Genomic DNA, 17877 nt, shown 5'->3' with positions numbered 1-17877 from the left:
GTCTGTGGCTCCTATGAAATTGATGTTTCAAATGTTTGCATTGGAGTGACTGTTTCTGAAAGATGGTGTTAGTGCACTGTAAAATGTTTCAAGTGTCAGTTTGAACAATATTCACAGCGATATCTGTCTTGTTTACTGAGTGATGTACCTTTCACCAGGTATTTTTTTTACCTGTTTATTGGTACGATGTGTGTGTGTGTGTGTGTGTGTGTGTGCGCGTGTGTGCGCGTGCGCTGTTGTGCAGGATGTTCCAATTCCTGTCAGCGCTGAAGCATCCTGTGATGTCTTCATAAGCATGTTTAAGCTGGTGCCTTTGTGACAGAGAGTGTGAGCCAGCTAGGATCTGGAGATCAGCCTGACAGAGTTTAAAATGTGAGGTGATAAGCGGTAGAGGCCTGGAGCTGCTGCCTTGTACATCAGCGACCCACATCATGCCTTTATCTGTGTTATTGATCAGAAATTAAGACAGGTGGCCCTATATAGATAATGCATTTCTGTGGTATGTTCAGTTTTCTGCATACGTTTTTAGTATTTTAGCACATTAGTTCAGGAAAAAGATGGTATCAAGCTTTCTTTTTCCAAGTTCTGAATTCATTTTGATCACCTACAAGTATTGAATGTTAGTCCAAGTTATAAACTCAATCATAAAGCATAAAATAAACAAAGGGTGTGTTAGAAATCTGGTCTCCAGATGCCACAGGTATGCATCCTGTCCAAGTAGGGATCACGATTCTAGTCAGTGTGAGCTACAACACAATCCTAAATTATCCTGTGCTCACCCCCTGGTAGCTTGGCAGAAAGCAGGCAGGTTTAACTTAGAAGGCAATGTGTAAAGTATTTGTGCAGTAACTCATACAACGACACAGTAAATATACCACAAAAAGACTCCACAACAGTTTACAAAAATAGACAATATTTATGCGAGCAAAACAAGGCCAAAACGATCAGAATCCATGAAGTTGAGTTCTTGCAGATTTCAGAGATAAATGCAATAATGCGCTTAGAAGCAGGTAGCGCTAACAAAGTTGCTTCAGGTCGCCAGGGACCAGTTCAAATCCAAAGTTCAGGCCAACCGCGAAGGAGCATGGGCAGGCTACAGTGACCCACTTGGGCCCGCTGAACACAATACTTTGGATCCTGGGGCGCAGTCTGGGTGGCGAGGCTGTGCAGCAAGACTTTGCAAGGCTTTGTGCTGCTTCACGCAGGACTTGGCAGAAACTCAGCTGCAGAATCCACTTCTGAAGCCCAGAACTTGGAGGGGGCCCTCGGGACTCATAGAAGGCCGAGTCAGGCAGCGCCAACAGATCTGCAGGAAGTCTTTTGTGTCCTTGAGACTTTAAAAACAGAAGGCAAGCTAACAAGCCCTTGGAGATCACTTTGGAGGGAAGGCAGAGTCCAACTCTCCTTACAGCAGAGTCAGAGAGCAGCAGGCCGCAAGGCAACAAGCAGGGCCACAGTGCTTCCAGAAAAAAAGTCCAGTTGAGTCCTTTGAGCAGCACCGCAGTTCTGGCAGCGATTCAGTGTAGGTCCAGAGGAGTCTGATTTGATGGGGCCAGAGACCCAATACTTATACCCAAATGGGCCTTTGTTGTGAGGGAAACTTCATAGAGTGATTTTGAAGTGCACCACTACCTCCTCTTCCAGTTAAAGCCAGCTCCACAGCGGTAAGGGTGTAATGTCTCTGCTTCGGCCGGCCCTACTTGCGTCTGCACACTTTCTTCCCCTTCACAACAAGCACTTTGGAATTTCATTTTCTGTTGTGGCAAAAATCGCCACTGCAACCCCACATGCTGCAGTGCGTTTTGGCCACTCCATCCCCACCCAGGCCTGAGAAAGAACGTCAGGCTGAATTAAATCCTCCATGCCCGCTTCACATAAAACCCTGAGAGCCTCTCTAACTGCCTCAGCTTTGTCTGACATAATAACACAACCACCACAATGGGGCCCAGTAACTTCCTAGAAATAAGAAATAAAAGCACAGGCGCGGCCGGTGCAGATAAAAGAGATATGGCGGTGGGGCGGGGTAGTGGGGAGGTCAACAGACGACGGAATATGGAAAATGAAAAAATAATTATAATACCACTCACCTTCCACATCATCGAGTCGGGCGATGCGGCGAGCGAAAGGTCAGTGGTTTTATTTATTTATTTATTTTATTTTCCCTATTCTGTCATCTGTTGGCTTTCCCGCCCCACTGCTCTTACTTGCAGGACCACAGCATCGGAATTTCACAAAAAACCTCAGACCCCTAATGGCTATTAGAACATTGGAATGTTGGGAGCTCCATTGAAGACAATGGAGTGCTCCATGCTTTTACGGGCTGGTAAAGTCCCGCAAAGCAACATTTCAATGTTGTTTTCAGAGGCCTCTTGGAGCCCGAGGGAATTTAAACCCCTCGAACTCCGAGAGGCCTTTGTTTTATTTGTTGGAACATTCTGCTCTCTAGTGGCAGAATGTTCTAATGACCTTATAGCCCTTCGTAGCTGGGCTATACCGGCTAATGAAGTCCCGCTCCCTTGTCCCGCTCGCTTGTCGGCTTGGGCCTTTAACGCTGGAGAGGGCCTTTAATAGCCGGTATAGCCCGCTACAGCAGGCTATAAGGCTATATTATAACCCCGGCCACAGTGTAAAATAGACCAATAAGAATATTCCCTAAGGCCTGGAATTCACCATTTGCCCGAAGCTGCCGGGGGGTTGACATCCTGCGTGTAATGTTGCGGGAGACAGTCGAACAGTCCACGTCTCCCATTGTGCTAGGGGGTGGTCCTGTTAGACCACCACCCCCTGTTTAAGTGCCTAAATGGGTTTGGCCCAGCTTACACCGAGACCACGTGTAACAGTTCGGAGCTGGCCACTAGGATACTACAGTCTCCCTGTGTCCTTCTAACGCTAGGCCCAGGCCGTGGCAGCAATACACACTGCTTCCGTGTGAACCCTTTCTCTGTGCCCTCAATGACTTTCAGTGTCCACACTTGGTCCACGTTTCCCCTCTCTCAGTCTGTTTAGCCATCGATTGTTATATGATTGTCTCATAAGTAAATGCCTCATTTTGCTCTCTCTGTGACCTGCTCTTGGCTTCCCAAGTTAGTCACCCACTTGCATTCCATTAGGTCGTGCCAGCTCTCCTCCATGTTGGCTTTCGGTCTCGCGAGCTCTCTGCCCCGGGAATTCTCTGGAAATATCCGGGGCCCTCTGCCAGAACTGTGAAAAGCGCGCGCGCCCGCTCGCCGGTCTTGAAAAGGCGTGTTCTGAAATGAAATAAACATCATGGTGGCCGGCTGGCAGCCAGGTCCTCTCTCACTTTCACACTGAAGGTTAATTAATGTCTGGGGAGCTAACAAGGAGGATGAGAGCGGGGAAGGAGGGGTTGAAAGCTAATGAAGACATTGTGCGCTTAATTGGAAGACTAAAATGTTCGCAGTCAAATTAAAGAGCAATGGGCAGTTTTGACAGGTGAGTGTTCCAAGAGTAATTTAAGGTTTAAATGTTAACAATGTTTTTGAAACAGCGCGTGACGGTCCACTGGCGGGGAAAGGACAGTGTGACAGCGGTTTTAATGCGGCCGCCGGGATGGTAACGGGGTGATTAGCAGCGGGAGGCCCGGAGTGGCGGCTGGAGAGCCGGCTGACGATAATAGGTTAAGGGCTTGATTGCGAGTGGCCAGAGTCGGATGCCACAATTATTGTTTCTGACCCCGATGTGTTCGGAATTGATTGGATGTGATCATCATTGTATGCTCGGAGTTTTGGGGGAATAATATGCATTTCGGTGTCTGCGGCACTAAAGTCTACATTTACAGTAAATACTGTACAGTTTTCCACTTTTATATTCTGGCAGCTGTGGCCTGCTGACATTTAACGAAGGATGCTGTAAACAGAAATGTGTGCACGGATCAGGGTCAAAAATGATGGTTGCCAATTTGAATGTCCTGTTAGAAATACAAATCTTTAACAAATACAAGATGATAGAAGTATTTCAGTTGCCTAGACTATTGTGAAATATTTTTAAAGCAAATAGAGGTGAAATTTAAATTTTGAAATTAATACATAGGGCCTCGTTTACAAAGAATTGGCATAGGGCAGTGCTTCACGTCTTTCTCCTGCGCTGCCCTACACCAATTCGAAAGGGCACGAATGTGCTGTATTTACACCATACAGCGCCTTCCTGCCCTTTCTGTCTGTGTCGACGCACAAATTGGCGCCTAGCACCAACGCTGGCTCCCTTGCACCATTCATGCAATCATGCCAACAACGCAGACACCTTCCTGCACAAAAACAACTAAAGAAGGCTTTTCCCTCTTTTTAAGTGTGCTGCAGAATGCAGCACACATTGAAAGAGAAAAAAAACGAGAAGAAATCAAGGTATTTCTCCTCGTTACGCCTCCCCTGGGGAGGCACAGGCTTTTGATGAATTCCCAGGTTTACAACTTCTAGTAAATCTTGGAATGTGGCAAACTCCATGGGTGTTGCGTGGGAACACACACCGCAACACCCATGGAATGCCTCCTCGAAGCAGAGTAAGGCACGGCAGCGACTTGCGCTTTACTCCATATCTACGAGGCCATGCAAATCCACGCATATTGGCTTTTTGTCACCTCGTAGATGTGATCAAGGGGCCTGGCCTGCTGGAGCGTCGTTAAAAGTGATGCTCCAGCGGTGTAGGTCCCTTGTAAAAGAGGCCAATAGTGTTTTACATGGACAGGAATACAAATGCAATCTCCTGGCCCTTCCAGAACCTCAAACCATATGCTTAGGGGCAGTAGTTTTATCTGAGATAGGTGGTAACCAATGTTCCCTCTAATTTTTGTTTCTCTATGTGTGGCAATAAAGGTGCTTCGTGCACTGAAACAAAGGCTGTGTGCACTGAAGATAAGCAAAAACTTAATATACAAGCATGTGCGGCATGCAAGCTACCAAAATCAGTGCCATAGTAAGGGTGCCATGGGTTCTAATGCAAACCAGTAAAAAAATAACACCCCCAAACACTTACCCTCTACTTTGGGTTGGTATTAAAAGACATCCATTACTGGGTCGCAGAGGGCTCCTTGCACCCCTGGGCATGGATGACACCTCATCTTGTGTCCTAATCATTCTACCTATAATTCCTTTCTATTTGCTATCTCCATGCCACTATTATCTCCTCCATGCACCTTTTGTTATCTCTGACATCTTCCACTTGATCTAGATTGTCCTCATTACTTTCCTCCCTTTATTTTAGCTTTTTTTCTCTCCTTGCTCTTCCTTTCCTTACAATCCCCCGTTTCCTTCTCTATTTCCGCCCTGCTCCACTTTTCCCTCATTCTGTCTCCTCTCTTCAATTTATGTCCTACTCTTCTCTCTCCCACAAAGTCTCTCTAATCTCCCTGTTATCACTCATTCCACCATTACTCTGTCAACTCTATCTTGACTGTGCTTCTCTCTCATCTTGTTCCTCTCCTTGGCTCCGACCTCCTTGTATGCCATCCCTTGGTCCACCTATCCCCTTTAGTTTTTTTAATCATTGTTTCCTTCTTTCTTTCCCTACCTTTTCCCTTTACTTTCTATGTATCACTCCCCTTTCTTTCTTTTCCTCTTGCTTTCTTGCTTGCTATCTCAGTTCCATATCTCATCCTCTCCATACAGGTTTCCTTTTCTCTCTACACTGAAATCTCCCCTCTTCACCACACTCCCAAATCGTCTTTCCTCTCCAGCTCTCTATTATTTCTGTCCTTCCTACTTTTCTATTTTCCTATCCAGTACCTTTTCTTACTTTCCAATCCCTGTTCTCTTCCAATCTGAAACCTGCCTACAGACATTTGGCATGCACAGTGTCAGACGCAAATCATTTTTCTCTGGTGCTTCAGTGGCCCCTTCTCTGTGGCATCTTCATTGCCTTCTGGTTTTGCACATTAAAGCAACATTTGCTCTGCATTGGTCATTTGGTAACCTTATATTAGCTTGCAGTAAGAACACAAATCGTCCTCATAATATTGACAAGTACCTGTTTAGAGATTCTGATCTAGATTTCTTAACAAAAGTGACACAAACCCAGCACCTAGTGTTGTGGTTGAATTTACTTTCCAACGCACATCATGATTTATGTAAGTAAGTTGCCCACAGTAAGGCAAGGTAGCACTATGCACTAAATTGTGCTATTTTGAATCGAGGGGCATTCCATAGGTGGTACATGGGCATTCCCAAGCAACCACGCATGGGTTTTGAGGCAAATCCCTATCTAATAACATTTATAGATGGGGAATTGAGCCAAAAAATGATGTCCCCTCAAGGCAGGCGTAACAGTGGAGTAAATTTTAAAAGCCGCCATATTTTTCAATCTTTGCAAGTATCATGCACTTTACAGTACACATACAGTGAGAGATGTCTAATGGATATTTTTTGTAATGGAAGGATCCCATTCCAGTAAAAAAGCTATGCTTGACAGAATGTTCACATCCTTGTTCTAAGGTCAGGCACTGGAATTATAAGATTTTACATCTGTGCATGATGCCACATGTGCCACATAATTCATCATCTGCTGTATAATAATAAGATTTTAATCCCCAAAAAGTTGCTTCTAGCTTGAATGGATAAAAAGTTACTAAAACTGGGTCTGCTCATACTGCTGTAAAATTGAAGACCTTTCGTAAAGGTTGACTGGTCATCTCTCTGTTGCTTATAGTTGTATTTGGGTGTTAAATGCTACTAATCGAGTGAAACATTTGCCCAGTTAGTGGTAGCATGTGTAAAATGTTAAAATAATAAAGTAATACTATCATAAAATATACAGCATTATGCCATTTTTTGCCGCATAATTCAACCCTGCTGCATAATTTAGTCTTCTGCTGATGCATAATTCCAGTGCCCCGGACTGTGGCAAAAGGCAAAGGTGGGCAAGACAACAAATTAACAGGCACAGCCGAGCCAAGGGTCTGCTCTGGCTCTTAAGAACCCATTCACAAGCCAAGCCTTGAAAATATGTGTTGTGTCAATCATGCAGCAAATATTATGTTAGACTATTGTAAACTATCGGAAGCACCTCATTTTAGTACATCAGATTATGTGCAAAACATTTATCAAACATGAACTGAGAAACGTTCCAGCTTCCGCACCACCTCCATCCAAAAGACAATGCTTTTAGTGACCTAAAATGCAAGTCAGGAGTTTTGTACAGTGCAAAGCCTGAATTCATGTATTTGAAGGTGTATTCTTTGTGATGGTAAATAAAAAGGAGTATCAGGTTAAAAGTATTTGCTTACACTTTAAGATGAATGTTTAATGTATTTTTTTTACAGTTTTTTGCACAACCTCGACTGTAAGGTATTGAAGCTCTTTACTTGAGTATCAAGACTGGAACCTGTTTCCAGGGCTGGCTTTAGCGCTGGTTGTGCCCAGTGTGACACTGTTTGTTAGCGCCCCCCAAAGACCACTTCCGCCACAGATTCCCTTACTACCACCCTTTAACAGGATTTAAAATGTAACAGCATGGTAGGGGGTTCTCTGTAATAATAACAATTGTTTTCTACCCAAAGAAATCTTTTTTGTAACACTAAGAAAATGAAAGACTGGGGGAAAAATCACAACACTCTAATATATACCTTTCGGTTGCATGTAGCTCTTTGATGACAGTTAATAGCTTGCTGTTCTATTTTAGGAATTTAACTTATAAACTGCAAGTAACTAAAGGATTCCTCTAACAAAAGCAGTAACCCACTGAGCTATCTTCATAAATACAGGTCTGTGATGTGCACGGTAGACGTCCTTTGCATCAGGCATATTAACCCTCTGCGCTACCTTACAATGAGTCAAAACATTCACTAGACAAAACTCCGATCTCACCCCCAGGAAGTACATTAATCACTGGAGATATCTTAACATTTTTATTGTGGCTAGGAACGAGGCAGTAGGTACTTTTTAAACTTTAATATATCTGCTCTGCAATGTCCCCCCAGTTTCAATGTCAGCAGCACTGGCCGTAATGACACATCCAAACCCTCTCATTGAGTGTGAAACACATTCACATATGATAAGTTTCACACTGCCTGCTAGGGGCCTCTTGGAACACTGTAAGCAGCCACTTTGTCATTTAATTGCTGTACTGGGCCCCCTGGTGCGCCGCCCGTTTTGAAAAGGCACGTTTTCACAATGCCCTTTTGTTATGTATTTTGTTTCTCGAGGGGAGAGAGCGCTCCATCAGAGTATTTGGGTGCTGTAAGAGGCAAGTCTGCACGCGCGCACGCTAGCAGCCTCGAGGGAACATAGGTGGTAACCGTAGTTAAAAGAGAGATACAGCTGCTGTACCGGTACACCGCAGATGTCATGCCAAGGAAACTCACACCTTTTGCATATGCCCATTGTAACCAACTCCCCAGCCCGGGATCATGCCAGTGAAATATGCTGCACATGAAGCTCTGCAATATACGTCTTTATTCTTCAGCATACAACCACATACTGCACGCATTGCATCAAAACTTTTATAGCCACACTTTAACCCCTCCCAGCTGACTACATAATTCCTATCCAGAGTCCGACCAGAACCGCAAGGGTCCTAGCACTCATAATTTCAAAACACTACGGGGCATATTTATGAGGGCCTTGCATCATGCTTACACCAAGCAACGTGGTACATGCACGACGCAAAGCCCCAAGTCAGATTTATGAAACCACGCAAAGCCACTTTGCGTACCTTGGAATGGCTTCATAAATATGGAGTACCGCAACGCAGCGCAAATCACTGTTAACTTACTCTGCGCAAGGGAGGCGTTCCATGGGCGTTGTGGTGGGTTTTGCAATGCGACACCAATGGTTTTTGAGGCGTTCGCAGGTTTACAAGGACTCAGGAATGCGCCAAAAACGTATGTCTCCCCAAGTGAGCTGTAACAAGGAGAAATATGTTTATCTCTCCTTATTTTTTCTCTTTCTATGTGTACTGCATTTTGCAGCACACATAGAAAGAGGAAAGTGTCTGGATTGTTTTTGTGCAGGGCAGTGTCCCTTCCTGAACAAAAACAATCTTGCCTGTAACGCAGGCAACCTTACAGCACGGCATAGAACAGGTAGAACGTTCGTTCAATGATGTCATATTTCAACAATGTTTCTAGTTCTTTCTCAATGGCTTCTTGTAAGTGAAAAGTGACTCTGCTATCCAGTTAGGCAACAGGGCGAACGTACTCATTAATATGAAGGTGCACTTTCATTGTCTTGAGCCTTCCTATGCCATGAAAAAATGATGGGAATATACCCACAGTTTCAGACTGAGCATGGATATCAGTCCCATATCCCCAGCAGTGGCAAAGCTAAGTAGGCAAGCACACTATGAGGTTCCCTGAAGAACGTAAATTAGTGCTTGCACTGATGCCGTTTTATGTCTCATGGTTGCTGCAGATGACCCTTGACTCTGTAACAGTTTGGCTGCAACCCAAGTGTATACTTTTGTGTTTGATAGGGTAAGGCGTGGCACAGGAGATAAGCTGTTAAATTTCTCTTCTGGCATGATATTAATCGACACACAGCAGTCTATAATGAAGGTTGTGGGACAATCGTTAACCTTTAATATAATTTAAGGACAGTGTTCAAGTGAAACATTTCGCTCCGTTTGGTGCTTCACCTTTGACTTTTGATCTTCTTTGCAAGTAGCTAATCCTACATGTGACCATCGTTCTTTGGTAGATATCATCAACAGACATCTGTCTTCTTCACTGGTGCTAGATAGTGATGTTGAAGAACCTTTGTATAATGAATTTGACGAGGATCAGCTTGCTTTGTTTCTACTAGTCGTAACTGATGTTGCCTTTTGGCCTTGTGGGTGCGGCAAGAATGCATCTGGAATCTTCTGGCACCCATTTTCTCTTCTTTCTGTGATGCTTTTGGTTTCCCTTTCAATTTGCAGACCATTATGAAATGGTTTTCTTTCCCGCAGTCCTTGCGTATCTGTCCCATGGCTGGACATTTACCGTCATGGCTAAATGAAAGCCCACATTAGAAGCATACCTTTTCATTCTTTGGAGACGTCGACCTTTCATGCTCAGCGCTTATTCATTTCACACTGTTCCTGCTTCCATATTAGTAGCTTATTGATCTGTATGCTCTTCTGTCCGCGAAGCCATTAGCATTTTCTCTAAACTAAGTGTCTCTCTCAACATGTGTATTCTGAATGAGTTGGAAAGACAACCGCCGAAGACTATGAGGCACATGGATTCTTCATCATTGAAATCACAGAATTTACAGTGTTTGATAAGTATGTGAAGTCGCTCAACAAACTCACCCATCGCTTCACCAGCCTCATGTTGTGCTTCGTTGAAATATACTTTTCATAATCGACATTCGGCTTCGGATTGAACTTAGCTTCGAAAGCTTCTTTTACCTTTTGATACAACGTTCCATCTATTTGTGAGACTTTCTTTAGCACTTCTGTCACTCTATCATCTGCAAGTTTTTTTTTTTAGATATATAATGATTTCTTATCGTCTTTTTCTTCTAGTCTAAAAATCCATCAAATGTTTAGATCTATGAAGCCCACCTGGCACCGATGTTCTGTTTCTTTGCGGTGTCAATTGGAGGTGCTGGCTTCAGGAATGCAGCTGCATCATACCTCGTGCTCCCTTCTGCCGCCATGAAGAGCACGTGCTGCTCAGGCAGTGTTCTTCACTCACAGCAGGACCAGCAACCTCTCCGCACAACACCTCTGTTGTTTTGGCCTGGTTGTCTTGTCCAATTTTGAGGTTGTAAAGCACTTCACTTGCTTGGCAGGTAAGTTCGTTTTTGCGTTTGTACCTGATTGATTCTGCAGTTTGCCTGTGCTTTGTGTGGGTGATGGTTCTGTATTTTGCTGTACCTTTGCAAACTCTCAGGTAGAGCAGTCTTGATTCTTTGGGGCGCGTATTCCCTAATCGTCACCAGATGTAGCATTCACCCCAGCTCGGAAGAATGCAAATGAAATACCCCGCATCCAGAACTCTGTAATACACGTCTTTATTCTTCAACATACAACCACACATTGCACGCATTGCATCATAACTTTTATAACGACACCTTGACAACTCCCAGCAGATTACGTAATTCCTGTTTAGAGTCTTCCTAGAACAGCCAGGGTCCTAGCGCTTATAATCTCAAGACACTACACCCTACAGCTAATATCAGCCAGGGACTCTCATGTCTTCAGTTTCAATGCATCACAGATATCAGACCAAAATCAACACAAGTTACATCAAAGCATTACTAATATCATGCAAGGTACTCTAACACATTCCATACCTGTGCATCACTAATGTCGTACCAAAGGAAAGAAGTCTCACATCTGCCATTGTGCACTGCTAATGATTTCAGGCAAGTGCCATCACGCCACCTAGTGCTATGTTTCATTGATGTGAAATCAAAGGTAGGGAACCAGGGTCAGACTGGGAACCCATAGCAGCCATGGCAAATTTTGTCAGACCAGCCAGACTAGCCCCTGTACGGTGCATAGTGAGTGCAGCGTGCGAAGCTGACCACTAAAAAGCAGGGATTTGGGGGGTACTCCCTCCAAGACAATTTGGTAAAACATGGTACATTCTACAACCCATTTGTCAATATGTATTCAATTGTATTAGCTTTAAAGTATTGTAAATGATTACCTTTCTGTGACCAGGATACAACAATGTTTTTTGGGGCCCTTCAATGATTCCCTCACTATCACCCTCCAACAGTGCCTCTTATCTATCCATAGACCCTCTCTCACATGTATTTTATTTGTTTTATAGCACCTGTCATACCACTGTAAGGTCTCAGAGCACTTTACATCATACATGCATACAGAGACAAGTAATAATATGTGTAAATCATTGTATAGAAAATTTCACATAAGGCAAAGGGGACTACAAGGTGTTTGATTCACATGCCATGCATACTGGTAGGAATGTTTCAAGAGTGATTGGTCTGGAGAAGCAAAAATTCAGGATTAAGAACATAACACAGTATTTAGGGTTGACTTTAATAATCAGAATTTATTTCTACCCAAACAAACATTTTTTAGCAACATCAGGATAATGAAAGACTGGGAAAAAAACATAACTTTCTAACTTGTACCATGTAGTTTGCATGCAGCTCTTTGATGACAGTTCATAGCTCACTGTTCTACCTTACGATTGTAAATTATGAACTGCGCAGGAACAAAAGAATCTCTGTGACAAAACCAGTAACCCAGTGAGCATGCACATAAAATATTTTTCTTTAAAATGCATGGTACACGCTTTTTGCAACATGTATAATAACCCTCTGCGCTACCTTAGATGAGTCAAAACTGCTACTAGACAAAACTTCCATCTCTCTCCAGCAGGTTCATTAATCACCAGAGTTAACTTGACACTTTTATTGTTGTAGGTAAACTGCTGATTATGCAGGGAACTTTGCAGTGGTTTTAAAACTGCTGCACTGCTACAAAACCAGCCCCAACTAACAAAGCCAGCCCCCAAACCTTTCAGCCTCCCGGGGAAATGCCCAGTATGGCCAGTCCAGTCTTGAAGGGATCCTAGCATGTTATGTACCCCAGGTCAGATGCCTTCACACATTTTCCACCTGTGCCTCATTCTTATCAGACCTAAGGAAAGGGTTCTCTAACTCTCTGCCCTTCTGCACTGCTAATGATTCAGACAAGTACCCACGCGCCACTTGTTGCTTTGTATCATTGATATCAGACTGAAGGAAGTGACACTAACATGTTTAGACCCTATTTATAAGGGCTATCAGGCAAGCTAGATACCTGCAGATATTATTAACCTGAGCAACACTAATGCCAGAGGTGGGGGCCGGGAACCTCAAAAACATCTGCCCTAATGCATCACTGATTCCATCCAGGGGTACTCAGACCATATATCCCGGTGTGTCAGTGATGTCGGGGCAAGACCCTGAGACATTATGTACCTGTTCATCACTGATGTCAGGCCAAGTGGAAGGAACCTTACACTTGTAGTATCTGTTAGTCATTAGTGTCTCATCAGGAGTTTGGAATGCAATATTGTCTTTTATTGTGCATCACATATACATAGGCCCAGGCCAGGTACTCTCATATGTTTTATACTTTTCTATATCCGATACTTAGCCATGGTGTAAATGTTTTGAGGACAGCGTGTTTTGCAACTGCAAATGTACAAATGATGTATAAAGTACTCTGTTGGTCACAAGTTGGTTTGCACAATATGGCTATCTAATATACATATAGACACTGCTGATATGAGAAGATGTGTATAGGCCTTACACCGTCTGTTCAGGTGCATCTGCTGGAGCAGAATTTTCTGTTTGAAAATCTATCGGGTTTTTAAGCTCTGGTTTGTCTATTTGTCAAAACTAACATTAATCATTAATTATTAATTATTTGTTTTGTGTAAGTGTTTTTATACTGATCAACATGTACGTATTAACAAGAGAGAATTACACGTGGGGACGCGTATGTGATGCCTATTAATAATAACGTGCACGTTTAAATGTTGCTGAGTGCTGTTTATTTTAAAGCACAAAACGCTTTTGAATTAATGCTTTTCTGTGTTGCAAAGGCTAGATAATTACATACACATAAGGGTATTAGTGGGGTTAACACTGTCTAATCACTATGCTGTGGTAACGTTGTTTTTGTCTCTTTCAATTAAGATGGTCTATTGTGGCCTAACGAAAGATGGCTGCCGTTTGCAGCCTGGCCTCGAGTGAGTGACTTGTGATGAGAGGGCCTTGCTGAAAATGGTCATGAGACATCTGACCACAGACCTTGCCTGGTTAAAACTTTCCGTGAGGACAGCAGCAGTTCTGGGCGAGTTTCCAGATGAATCGGAACAGCCTTGGAAGACAAAGGAGCCTTAAAGAAAGAACTCTGAGCTCATTGAGTCATCGCTGAGGAAATGTGGATGTTAAAGGATACATTTATTTTTTGGTTCCTGTTCTGTCTTTTTATTTTTGTGATTTTCCTGAGCGGAGATTTTCCAAATGTAGCGATGCTACATCCTTTCCTTCTCGCTTTGCTCAGAGGTTCAGCGGACGCGATGAATACTTTATGTTGCTTTCCTTTGTTCAAAATACTATAAAAATGGTTAGCCTAGAGAGGGCTTTTGCCACTTTGCCATTTTCTTCCCAAACCTGCATTGGTGAGGATCGATGCTGAGAGGACGGTGATTCGAGAGACTTTTACCGAGAGACCTGTCCTGACCCATTCTGACATTTAGCTAGAATAGGTAATTATGAGAATGATGATTTATTCTGATTGATTCACTTTGACTAATTTTAGATAAAGTACCATACTTTTGAATATGGTGTTGGTTATTATTTCTTGTCAATTATTGAGTACTCTATTTTGATTATTGTTGTATAGATTGTTTAGATCAATGTTTCAGGACAGTTACAATAACCAGGTCTTATCGACCTCGATGTAGATGCAGGGTGTTTAGGAGTTTTCTTTCCACAGGTTCAGTGCTGGTAGAGTATTTGAGCGTATGTTAGTGAAATGGGCCCTAGTGTATGATGAGTGTATGTGCGTGTAACTGTGAAATTACTCTATCCGTGGAAGTAGGGATATTTTATGCACCCTGATCTGTATCAATTTCCTGGTAGCAGAGTTAGGATGGTTATTGATGATTGTCTTGATCTGATTAGATTGCTTGTACATTAGCTTATTGATTATTGATTATTGATTGATGTTGATATATGTACTAATACTATATGTTGGAGTCGTCATGTTGAGTTATATGTAGTGCTTCTGGAACTTGGGAGCTAGTAGCAGTTCCGTAGTAGGGCAGAGGGAAGTATATGCTGCTCTCGGGAAAGACGGGATTGTAGGAAAAAAACGTGTGACAATTGAAGTTGCGCGTCACATTGTCTGGGTTCGGAATCAGTGACATTGTTGTATGTTACTATTAGAATATATTTCTGGTAAATAAGGAGTGCGTATGGTAGCGAAGGTTATCTGTGAAACTCTGGTCTTAAGTCCCAGGGATCCGTAAGGTTCATCGTTAAAGCTTATCGCGGGAGAAGTAATAGGTATTCTCTGAGCTTGTTTGAGGAACTGGGCAGAGGTAAGCTGCTTAGTTGACGTGTGTTATAATTCTGTAGTGGGACAGATTGTTCGCTGTTCTCGGGAAGCAGGATTCTGTGTGTATGTACTATATTTTCTTGTATGAATGTGCGTGAATGCATATACATTTAGTTGATTGTAAGACTCTTTGGACAAGTCCTAGAGGAAACAGTTAAGGAATGTATGAAAGAATCCCGTTGTTCTTGTGAAATAGATTTTCTTTACTATTCTATGGTTAGCGAAGCAGACAATGGAGATGTTTATATGTTGTAACTAATAGATTTTGTAGAAATTTGACACAAAGTCTACTAAGAGTTTTGTAAAGGAGGGGTAGACGAGTGACAGGAGACAGAGCAGAGACTGCAGCGGCTGCTGACGTCAAACAGACCGCGCTCTGATTGGATGTTGGATCAGAATAGTATTCGCGCTGGGATTGGTGCATTGGTGTGAGCCGCGCAAGGATTGAAAGAGCTTTTCTAGTGACGTAGGCGCTCCAGGATTGGTGCGTTGGTGTGAGTCGCGCTGTTATTGGTTGAAAAATCGTATTGTATATTTATAATACGGAGGGGATTAGAAAGTTTGGTAAACGCTAAAATGTATTACCAAGAAGAGAAAAAGAAAAAAACATTCTTTGGACAAATCAAAAGGTGGTTCGACAAAGATAAAGATGTTAAGACGAGAGAGGGTGAATTGTTACCTCCAGCGAAAACACCTGCATCCTTCATGGCTGCGAGATATGGGTATCATACCTGTATATGGTTGGAGAACTGGGTTAGGTATACCAAAGAGGATGGTGTTCTAGCATTTCCAGAACATGGTTCATTTAATCTGGCCGTGTTGAGAAATTTACGGGAAAAGATGTTATGTCTTGACCCAAAACCAAGGCCGACACAGTTTGAGGCTTTAGTGGAATGGGAAGAGGAAGTACATGAGCGAGAAAAGCAGAGGTCTGGAGGACATTACAGGCACATGTTCGGGAGGAGACATGATCGTGAAACTCATCATGATCGAATGAAAAGATGGCGAGATGCTAGTATGTCAGAGGGATTATATCCTATGAGAACAGTTGAAGAGGGAGCAGAAAGGGTTCCTGAGGCTGAAGTGAGAAGATATGGAGTTAATGATTATGAGGATGAGGTCTTGAATGACATGATTTACAAGAGACCACCTCCATATAGACCAGAACCAGAAGAGAGCACACCAATTGTTTCTCCGATAAGAGATACAGTGCGTATCATTGAGACAGAAAATGTGACACCTGAGTTAAGAAGTGGTAATCCTTTCAGGGAGAGAGAGAATCGATGTGGTAACGGGAATACAAGAGAATTAGCCAGAACTACATCAGAGTTGACTGAAAAGATTAGGGAGTTAACAAAGAATCTGGAAGCTGTTACGGTACCTGTAACCATAGGTCCGATAATGCCTGTGTTTGATAACCAGAGGACAGGTGAAAATGGTTTGGTGATTCCATATGTTGGAAATAAGATAACAAGTTCAGCTGGTCCCTCAGGAGATTCAGGAAGAAGGACAGAAAGTAGTGATCTGAGACAATCCAGACATGACACATGTAGTGAAGGACTGGATGCTAGTGAAGCTAGTTGTTCAGGGATGCCGATTTTAGAACCGCAAAAGAAAGTGGTTCCAGTGAGAAAAACTACTGAAATAACAGCTGAAGATTTGAATGATTGGATGAAAGTTCTTCAAAAGAGGGATAAAGATTCACAAGCTATTGATGTGGCTAGGTAACTTACGTGTAGAATTAGAAGAGCTTGTTGCAGGGACAGTTCCAACAGAAATTCTAAAAAACCATCATGAAGGTGAGCTGTTGTTTATGTGTAAAAACATCACCTGGAGAGCGAGAAATACACATGACAGGTTAAGAGCAGTAGCGAATGAACAGGGAGTAGACATTGATAAGGTGAAAGCTTTGCAAAAAACTTACAGGATGGATTTTACAGATAAAGATATTGAAAATTTGAATGGTACTGGTAGAACAGGACAGATTAAAGAAATGGTTGCATTGTTGCGAAGATGGGGTGATGTAGAAAAGTGGAAAGATAGGTGGTACAAGAAAAGAGAAGAATCAGAGGATAGGACTTATTCAGCATTTCCTGTGAGAGAAAAGGAGAAACCAGTGGATAATTATCCTATGAGAGAAATACCTGGAGGAGGATATGTACATGTTCCATGGACCAGACAGGATATTTTATCATTTACGAATGATTTCCCTCGATTGAGAGAAAAGCCCGTCGAGTGGTATAGGCAGGTAGATAGGTTTGTGAAATTGTCAAAAGTGCTGTGGATTGACCTGAATAGTCTGTTTGATATAATTGTTCCAGCAGACTTGTGGACTGAGTGTAAAATAGTTGTGAGTTGGCCTACTGAGGAATATCCAAGAGATCAGAGAACAGGAGCACCAGATCCAGAGGTAATGAGAAAGTATGATCAGGTGATGGTATACCTGAAGAGTAAAGTACCTCCAAAAGAGACAGACTGGGTTAAAATAGATCGAACACAACAGGAAGCAAAAGAATCAGTTCATGCTTTTTACGAGAGGCTGATACTGGCTTTTAAACAATTCAGTGGAGATGAACACCTGGGTGACAAAGATTTGAGTCATTTTGTATACAGATTTGTATATGGCCTGAGACCTGAGATTAGTGAGAGAATTCGTGAACACACAGTGGACTGGCAGAGTAAGAAAATAGATGAGATTCTGAGACATGCGAAATACTTCAGTGATGAAATTGAAGCAAAACAGAGAAAGCTGAAAGAGAAAGCAATGTGGGCACAAGTGAAGGTTGCGGAAAGACAGGAAGCACAGTTGGTGGAACAGGCGAATAGTGCAGGAAATAATGCAGGGAATAGACC

The sequence above is a fragment of the Triturus cristatus genome, chromosome 9 (assembly GCF_964204655.1).
Source record: "Triturus cristatus chromosome 9, aTriCri1.1, whole genome shotgun sequence".
Taxonomy (NCBI): Eukaryota; Metazoa; Chordata; class Amphibia; order Caudata; family Salamandridae; genus Triturus; species Triturus cristatus.
Note: the sequence above shows the minus strand (reverse complement) of the source record.